Source organism: Malaclemys terrapin, chromosome 16 (genome assembly GCF_027887155.1).
Source record: "Malaclemys terrapin pileata isolate rMalTer1 chromosome 16, rMalTer1.hap1, whole genome shotgun sequence".
Lineage (NCBI taxonomy): Eukaryota > Metazoa > Chordata > Testudines > Emydidae > Malaclemys > Malaclemys terrapin.
In genome coordinates this window covers 10,672,247-10,680,465 of record NC_071520.1, presented here as the reverse complement: position 1 = coordinate 10,680,465, position 8,219 = coordinate 10,672,247, and the positions used below count along the sequence as shown (strand labels likewise).

Below are 8,219 nucleotides of genomic sequence, written 5' to 3'. Positions count from 1 at the left end.
GCAGCAAGTACACCACAAACACACACTGCAGCCACTCAGCCCAGGGGTCACGCAGTTGCTCCTCCTTCACCTGGAGAACCCCCTTGCAAAATTCTCCTGTTCTCTAGCGCTTCTGGTCACTTAGGAGCGGGCTTTTTAAAGGCTGCTAGACTCAGCACATGGTCCCTCAAACAGACCATGCTATCAGGGGTGGCAGGCCACCCCCCCAATCTCTGTCTCCCACCTGCCTAAGGCTCTGGGAGGGAGTTGGTCTGGGGTGCAGGCCCTGGGACAAACCCACCCTGCCCAGGGGCCATAGGGAGATGCTGGCAGCCACGTGGAGCAAACAGGCAGGAAGCCACTCAGCTGTGCTGCACTGCCTGTGGTCAGTGGGTGGGGGCCTAACAGTGAGGTTGTGTATAGCGTCCCCCTTGGCTGGCGATAGCTGGAAGGCCCAGCACGCTCAGTCGTATAGTGGTTTTCTTCGTTTTCTTAAGTGTTCGTGGGTTTTCTTCTTTTGATCTGTATAGGTACAATTGTGTACTTTAGTGCACGCCCTGCTTTGCGCTTCATGCGCTGTCCATGCTTCACCTGACTGAGTTTGCAGGTGCTCGTCTTATGGACGTGGGTCGAGCGGATCTTGTTTTGGCTTCCCTCCATCAGTTTCGGAAAACTTCACAGTAAATATCAGAGTCCTGACAAAAGGATAGAGGGTTTTGAGAGAAGCGAAGGAAGATCTATCGATCTATCAATCAGTCAAAATATTCTGAGAATTTGGTGAGCAAGTGATTTCAAACTATGTGCATCTATGATTTGTAGGCTATTAAAGCCTAGAATAGTTATTATTTTTTCTTGAATATAGGGTAGATTTTCTCACTCTCTCAATGCCTGCCAAACGATTACCATTCTCTCTCTTTCACTTATATAGCTTGTCACTTTACGCTACAGGAAATAGTAACAGACTCCTAAAGACACAAAATATAGCCCCAGGAAAGGAAGGCATTTGGTACAACGACTCCTGGGAGGGGGAAAAAAAACCAACACAGATCCTGGTTGCCTGGCGCTAACTGCTGTGGCAAAGGTACCACTCAACAAGGCAGACAGCTCCATAAGGCAGCTGGCAAAGAAGAGGATGTACCTCCCTGGAGGGCCAGTAACGAGCTGGTGTACGTCTCGCATAGGCAGGGAGGCAGCAACATCCCTCGAAGGGGGTGATCTGTCTGACGCTGCAGCGATCACTTGCGCCTTCCATCTTTCGATGTGCCTGGGTGCTATGGTGAGGAACTTTGTGGCGAGTGCTGTGCATGACATCAGGAAGCGAATCGCCGTGGCCCCTTCTAGCCAAGATGTCGCCAGGTACCCAGGGGAGCCGTATTCGGAAGAGACGACAGCATCATCACTCTGAGAGCGAGAACTATGCTGGAGAGGACCCTGGAGGATACCATCCGTGGGCAGTACATGGAAAACCTGAGATGGAAGATGATGTTGTTCATCAAAGCAGAGTAGTAACTTTGGGGAACCAAGTTGCTTCTATTTGGAATAGCGTCTCCGTGGGGGAGTTACGCTGGAATAGGCACTATGCTTAGAGCTATGATGCCAGTCAGACGAGCCCCTCGACTGCACGTCCTGTGGGTCCCAACAGCCTGCTCTGCTCGGTCTGCAGAGCAGGACTTCAGTTTCCTCTCTCTAGGGTTGGCTGTGGAGCTGTGGTGCCACCTGCTGGTTCCGATTTCAAAGCTTGGTGGAAAAAATAAATAACTGCAAGGGCGGGAGAAGCAACTCTCTCGCTGAGTGCCTGACGGGTAAATCGATCCCCACAAAAACAGAGTTTAATAGCCAAGTACTGAGCAGCACTTCAGCGGTAAAGCCTGCCACAAACACTAGACAATGTACACTCCATCACAAAGCTCCTGTGAATGAGCTTAATCTTCACTCTGCAAGCACCCACCCCCATTAAGTGGCCTATCCCAAGCCACATCCTAAAAATGAGAAGTAAAGTATAATGATTTAGAATTTACAGTAGGGTTGGGGGGGGGGGAACAGGATGGGGGACCTCTGGGAGCAGAAGGACACCTCGTGCCTTCACATGATCTCACAAATTAAGATCCATTCAACATATGCTGGGTGGGGAGAAGAATATAACCAAGTCTATCTAATTCAAACTGTTGTTTAATACAAGTAGTATCACTTCATCAGATGCCTGGAGTGAAAAAGACAGCACATTAAAAGATGGGAGTTGCCTTACCAAGTTGGGAATCAGTGCTAACGACGCAAAGGGGTGAGTATCAACAGAGGGAAAACTACTTTTTGAAGTGACCCAGCCACTCCCAGTCTTCATTCAAGCCTAATGTGATGGTGTCAAGTTTGCAAATTAATTCCAGTTCTGCAGTTTGTCATTGAAGTCTTTTTTTATGAGGGGTATTTTTGTTGAAGAATGGCCACTTTGAAGTCTGTTTGAGTGTCCAGGGAGATTGAAGTGCTTTCCTACTGGTTTTTGAACGTTACAATTCTTGATGTCTGATTTGTGTCCATTTATTCCTTTGCGTAGAGACTGTCCGGTTTGGCCAGTGTACATGGCAGAGGGGCATTGAAATCAAGTTTACACAAGTTAAGAAGGAAGGTACTAGACATCTGGGGTCAGGCTTGAGTTCTGAGCGATTACAGGCATCGGTTACAAGGTTCACAAGATGCATACAACTGTCAGTGAATAAGTGACCTCTGGTATGCCACTCCTAGAATATATTTATAGTCTAAGGGTACGTCTATACTTACCTCTGGGTTCGGCGGTAAGCAATCGATCTTCTGGGATCGATTTATCGCGTCTTGTCTAGACGCAATAAATCGATCCCGGAAGTGCTCGCCGTCGACACCTGTACTCCTGCTCCGTGAGAGGAGTACGCGGAGTCGACGGGGGAGCCTGCCTGCCACGTGTGGACCCGCGGTAAGTACCTTGTAGTTCGAACTAAGGTACTTCGACTTCAGCTATCTTAGTAAGAAGCGGGGGGTTAGTGTGGACCAGCCCTAAGTCAGTATTGGTGTAACAAATTCAACAGATTCTATTTTCTCACCACAATAGTCTCCCCGAGGGGAGGTGCACCGTTCCTGGAGGTACTGCAATACCAGGTCGATGCGTGGAGTGGATGGAGCAAGCTCCTATTCCATCTCCCTGTTCCAAAAATCCATTTAATATATAGTCCTCAGATAGAGGGCGTATCAGATACTAAACTGAAAAGAACAGATTTAAAAGTTTATTAGATAATGATTGAAAATAGATGATACATAGAGTTTGAGAAGTCAGTTATTGGTTATTGGGGGTAACATACGGAGTATAGGAGGATGCTAGTATTTTGGTGTTGGGCAGCACACATAATATATACAGTCTGTATTGTTCCCAATGGGGGGGTAAACAGTGGGCGAGATCAAGATGCAGTCGACAAGCGGTGAGGGTCCATCATTCATACAGAAAGTACAGACAGTCATGGGTATAATTAAGCGGGCTGGGTAATGGGGATGGGGTGACCCTCACGTGGTGGGGTTCAGTTAGGTTCGGTGTGTTCAGGGCTCAGGGGATGAGGTCCATCAGGGGGAGTTTATAGGTCTCTTCCCCCTTGCGGGTGCACAAGGTCTCCCCGGCTCACTCCCGGTATTGGCAGTGGCCGGTGATGTACTCTGTGTAGATGTCCCGAGACCAACAAATAGTGTCCGAGAACATTAGGCGTCTCATGAGCTGCGCGTAATGACTGCCTACCCCACAGGTCCTCAGCATGCGTTCGTTACATGGGTCCCAGGCACCCAGGGCCCCAATGAGCAGAGCGTCGGTGTGCACCTCGTAGCCCTTTGTCCGCAGGGCGTCATACAGGGGGGCGTACTTTTCAAGCTTGCGGGCTCGGGCTTCACGGAAGGCTGGGGTCCTGTTCTTGAATGGAATCATTACGTCGACCAGGATGATCTTTTTTTCCAACCTCGTCCGTGATGATGATGGCCAGGCACAGTGGGCTGTCGGTGCTGGGGACGGCGGTTGACGGTGACCTCTCCCAGGCGTGGGTCGATGGCCTTAACTAGGCGGTCCTGGACAGCGTTGTGGCGCAGCTGCCGGGCTCTGGCGTGAGGCTTGCAGCTGCATAGGACATGAGGCAGGGTTTCGGTGACGTACCCGCACTTCCTGCGGCGTTTGTCCCAGTTCCCGTGGCGGACGGCTCTGTTGAGGGGGACGCAATTCAGCCGGGCACGGTGTATGAACCGCCAGTCAGCGAACCGGGTGAAGCTGCCCATGCGGAGGAAGTGGTTGCTGGAGTCCCACTTGCTGGTCACCTCGAAGCCCTTACCCTGGTCTGTTTTTTTCTTCAGGGTGTCCACGTAGACCGCGTGGACAGCAGCCTTCAGGGATCTCTCCAGCACGTCTCTGGCTCCGGGGGTGATGATGGTGTTGTCCTCCGTCCCAATCCGCGGCACCAGGACTCCCAGCTCCTGTCGTTCCTTGCGCCATACCCAGCAACATCCCAGACGCTTCCCCAGTCGGCGAGTGGCATTGCGGGCGCGGGACCACAGCAAGGCGATGACGCCCCTGTCCTGGGCGAACTCGCCGTCTACGGAGCCGCTCAGGAAGCTGGTCACATCCCAGTCGGAGGGAGGTCTGCCCATTTGCTTCCCGATGACGGCGCACAGGGCGGTTGTCGCGATGTTCCTCACCTTCGCGTCCGGACACGTCAGGAGGCGGAAGGCGTGCATGATGACCGCGATGTCACACAGGTCTCCCATGCGGGGCACGTTGGCACCACCGTGCCTGTGCGCGATATATACGAGCTCATTACTGGCTCTTTGGGGCAGGGACAGCCATTTCTTGACCAGCTGCCGGATGGTGTTGTCTGCCTTGTTGAGGAGCACCTTTGCCACGGCGGATCCTCTCAGGATGAAGGCGATGCGGGGGATCAGGAAGGTGTTGAGGGTGTTGATTTTCTGCCACGGTGCTAGCAGGGATGCGTCGATCTTGGCGGCATCCTGCAGGATCTCACGCATGGTGCCCCCGGGAGTCTGCTGGACACGGAAGCCTGTCGGGGTGCCGAGGTGCTGGTATGCCTGCCCCTCCGCCAGGGGAAAGACGGACTCGCCCTGGTTGAGGAACTCCATCGTCAGTATCGAGTCCCCCTTGCTCCCGTCAATGTGGAGGGACGCGCACTTCTTGGCATTGAAGCGGAGTCCCGTCCAGTCCGCGGCTCTCCTGAGGGTGTTGAGCATGCCCTGGAGCCTCTCGGGGTCGTCCGCGATCAGGACCAGGTCGTCCACATAGGCCAAGACACTCACCCTCTCGCCATGCAGGTTGAAGCCGTCGGCGCCATCGGAGATCGCCCGCAGGAGCGGCTCCATGGCGAGGTTGAAGACGATCGGACTGAGGGGGCAACCCTGCTTCACGCCGCTGCGGATCGGTATCTCGGCAGTCTCCCCTTCTACCAGGCGGACGCTGGTGCTGCAGCCCTCGTATAGTTCCCGGATCAGATGAAGAAAGGTCTCTTGCATCCCAAACTCGTGGAGTGTGTCAAAGATATGGTGGTGGGGGATGGACCCGAAGGCGTTGGCCAGGTCGAGCCACGCTACCGTGCAGTGCTTCTGCGTTCTCCTGGTCGTCTGGGTGACGGTCTGGAGCAGGAAGTTGTGCTCGTAGCACCCCTCTGACGGCATGAAGCCCTTCTGGGAAGGGCTGATGGCTCCCCCGGTTGTCGCCCACTCCGTGATCCTGGCTGCCAGGCAGCTGGCGTACAGTTTGTACATGGTGGAGCAGAGGGAGATGGGTCTCCAGTTGCTGGGGTTGTCTCGCTTGCCCTTCTTGTGGATCAGGTCATGGCCTTCTTCCAGGAGGTGGGAGATCGGCCGAATCGCTTGCACAAGTTGAAGATGCTGGAGAGCATGAGGCAGCCGGGGTCTCGCTTCTTTAGGAGGCTGTAGGGGATGCTGTCTTTTCCACGTGCGGTGTTCTTGGTTCTGGAGAGCCTGGCCGTCACCTCTTTAGGAGTGAAGTCGGCCTCCAGATCGTCCGCATCGGTAATGTGGGGCAAGGGGCGGAGGCACTCCGGGCACTGCGCGTCATTCCTGGGCACGCTGCCGAACACTCCGAGGAAGTAGTTGTAGAAGCGCTCGGGCGGGATCGTGCAGTAAGACGGGCCCGTCGAGGACCTCCCTTACGGCCTTGAGGCGGTTCGTCCGGTACCGCTTCTGGATCCTTGAAGCCGCTGCCGGGTCGTAGCGGCGGTTGGCGTTCCTTCTTCCAGCTCCTCTGGTGGTGTCGCGGTGCAGGATGGGCCACCTGGGGGCAGGCTGGATGGTCTCCTGGTTCGGTGTCCTCCTGAAGGCAATCTCCGTGGACAGCTCGCGGGTGAGTCTGTCGATGAGCGGGTCAAATTCCGTGAAGGAGGTTGCCACTTGGAGCTCCTCGATCCAGGCGACCTGCCAAGGCATGGCTGGCCTAGCCGTCGGCCGCTGGTCCTCAGGCTCCTCGGTGGGCATGGGCAGTGAGTTTGTCGCGTGGTCGATGGGTTGTCTCACTTGTGGTTCGGGGGACTTTTCGGTTGGTTTCTGGGGCATAGTCGCCCGTGGGGTAATATCATTGTTGGTTGTTGGTGGAATCTGGATCGGGTCAATGAGTGCGGGGGTGATGCTAGGTCTTCCGTGTGTGGCTGTTGTCTGGGGGGTTGCTGTGGAAGCGTGCGACCTTCTGGCGGCAGGGATCGGTCTGGCGTCTTTTGGGGTCGTACTGGCCCGTCTGACGATGGGGGTCTGGTGCTGCAGTCTGGTTGTGGCGCTGACTCCTCTGACAGTGGAAGTTTGCAGAGCAATCTGGGGGGTGGACCCCGTAGCCTCGGCGGGTGGGGTTCGCCGTGCAGGCTGAGTCGTCGCGTTGGCTTTTCCTGTGGTTGGTGCTCGTAGGGTGGCCTGAGGGCTGGTGTTGGTTCCGCTGGAGGCAGGATTTCGGGTGGCCACGCGTGGCGGGGCGCTGACCCTTTTTGGGATGGGGTCGTGCTGGTTGGGCGTCGGGAGGGCAGTGAGACGTCTCAGCTCAGAGAGCTTCCGGGCGACCTGGGAGGATGTGACAGGTCTCCTGCTGGCAGGGGCTCGGTCGACGTTTCCCGCTGCGGGAGGCGTCGTCTCGATGGTGGGGCCCTGGTCCACCGGTTCGGGGACTGGAGTGGGTTTCAGGGTAGCGGCTGGAGGGGGTGCTCTGTTTCCTTGCGGCGCAGGAGCAGCGGGCCGGGGCACAGGAGGGCAGGAGGCCGGAATCAGAGTTGTTGCTGCTGTGCGGGCTTTCTTGCAGCTGGCCTGGTGCGCCTTACATCTCTTCTGGGACTCGAAGGGCAGGCTGCAGAGGGCACAGCTGAAGGCGGTGGATTTGTTGTGGCACCTCTTCAGGTGCCTGGTGACCCCTCCGAGGAGCGGCAAACTGCAGAGGCTAACAGCGGGAGTTTGCCTGGGGGTTCGCCTAGGGAGAGCTCACTGAGGCTTTCATCTGTAGGTTTCTTTGAGTAGTTCCTGCAACAGGTGAGGAAGCTCTTAAGAGGACGGTGATATGGAAGGTGAGCGATCAGCTGTTGTAACCTGCACAGGTTGTGCCATGTTTGTCTTTCTTCCACAGGACAGAAGCGACTTTGTCTGTACAAAGTGCAAGCTGGTCTCCATATTGGAAGAGAAGGTTCGAGGGCTGGAGAAACAAGTATCTACAGGTACCAATGCGGAGAGTGGACTAGATGACCTATCTGAGGGAAGGGAGCAGAAGGAGACTCCACCGATTGGAAGGCAAAAGATGCACTGTCCTAGGGATGGGGGACTGCCGAGACTCATCAAGTCCTCGGATCGCTATCCCTTCCTGCTTCTCCACGTGGGCACCAATGATACTGCCAAGAATGACCTTGAGCGGATCACTGCAGACTACGTGGCTCTGGGAAGAAGGATAAAGGAGTTTGAGGCGCAAGTGGTGTTCTCGTCCATCCTCCCTGTGCAAGGAAAAGACCGGGGTAGAGACCGTCGAATCGTGGAAGTCAATGAATGGCTACGCAGGTGGTGTCGAAGAGAAGGCTTTGGATTCTTCGACCATGGGATGGTGTTCCAAGAAGGAGGAGTGCTAGGCAGAGACGGGCTCCACCTAACGAAGAGAGGGAAGAGCATCTTTGCCAGCAGGCTGGCTAACCTAGTGAGGAGGGCTTTAAACTAGGTTCACCGGGGGAAGGAGACCAAAGCCCTGAGGTAAGTGGGGA

At 55.2% G+C, this 8,219-nt stretch overlaps 1 non-coding gene across 1 annotated transcript; it reads right to left on the bottom strand.

Annotated features, from left to right (window-relative positions):
- Positions 1-3,065: 3,065 nt before the first annotated feature.
- On the bottom strand, positions 3,066-3,253 carry LOC128824997 (U2 spliceosomal RNA). The gene has a single exon (XR_008442557.1). It is a non-coding gene; the product is annotated as a U2 spliceosomal RNA (small nuclear RNA).
- Positions 3,254-8,219: the final 4,966 nt, after the last annotated feature.